Source organism: Schistocerca cancellata, chromosome 9 (genome assembly GCF_023864275.1).
Source record: "Schistocerca cancellata isolate TAMUIC-IGC-003103 chromosome 9, iqSchCanc2.1, whole genome shotgun sequence".
NCBI lineage: Eukaryota > Metazoa > Arthropoda > Insecta > Orthoptera > Acrididae > Schistocerca > Schistocerca cancellata.
The window spans coordinates 122,318,796-122,319,695 of record NC_064634.1 but is presented as its reverse complement, the minus strand read 5'-3'; the positions used below and the strand labels follow the sequence as shown (position 1 = coordinate 122,319,695).

Sequence of the window (900 nt, the reverse complement as noted above, 5' to 3'; positions counted from 1 at the left end):
GAAATTTAGCCCAAATTTACATCCCACTCTATAGAAAATCTACGTGGTGCCAAAACTATGTACCCACAAATTGTTATCCAACTTAAACGCTTATGCTAACCTTTGACTAAACAGAACCTAATTTGATCTGAACTATAACTGACCTTAGTACAACTTGTCTTCATATTAAATACGCAACTGAAGTAAAAGAATTATCTGGCCCTAATCAGAATTTCCCTTACCTCGCGTCTTGACAATATTGTTACAGATTTCCGCAAAGCAGAACAGTAATCAGCAAGTATGCCGCGGCTAAGCTCGATTCCTATTGTTAAGTAAATTTTCTAAACAATATTCAAACTGGAATGAGATTTTCACTCTGCAGCGGCATGTGCGCTGATATGAAACTTCCTGGCAGATTAAAACTGTGTGCCGGACCGAGACTCGAACTCGGGACCTTTGCCTTTCGCGGGCAAATGCTCTACCAACTGAGCCACCCAAGCACGACTCACGGCCCCTCCTCACAGCTTTGGAAGGTAGGAGACGAGGTACTGGCGGCAGTAAAGCTGTGAGGACGGGGCGCGAGTCGTGCTTGGGTCGCTCAGTTGGTAGAGCACTTGCCCGCGAAAGGCAAAGGTCCCGAGTTCCAGTCTCGGTCTGGCACACAGTTTTAATCTGCCAGGAAGTTTCAGTATTCAAACTGTTGCATACCAAATGGTGCAATGTGATAAGGCGTAATGATAAACCTTTAACAGTGGGCTGGGGGAGTAAGTTTTCCTATGAAATGATATTCCAAGGCAACGATTTTAGAATGAAGTATGTATTGAAAAAGACAGAGTAAAATTTCACGTGATTTTCACACGTAACATTGGTCTGAACAATACTATGCTTAACAAACTGAACAACGATGAAAAATGAGTACAA

General features: G+C 42.8%; 1 non-coding gene across 1 annotated transcript; it reads right to left on the bottom strand.

Moving 5' to 3' along the window:
• Positions 1–405: 405 nt before the first annotated feature.
• Trnas-cga (transfer RNA serine (anticodon CGA)) lies at positions 406–480 on the bottom strand. Its single transcript has one exon. It is a non-coding gene; the product is annotated as a tRNA-Ser (tRNA).
• Between the last annotated feature and the right edge of the window lie 420 nt (positions 481–900).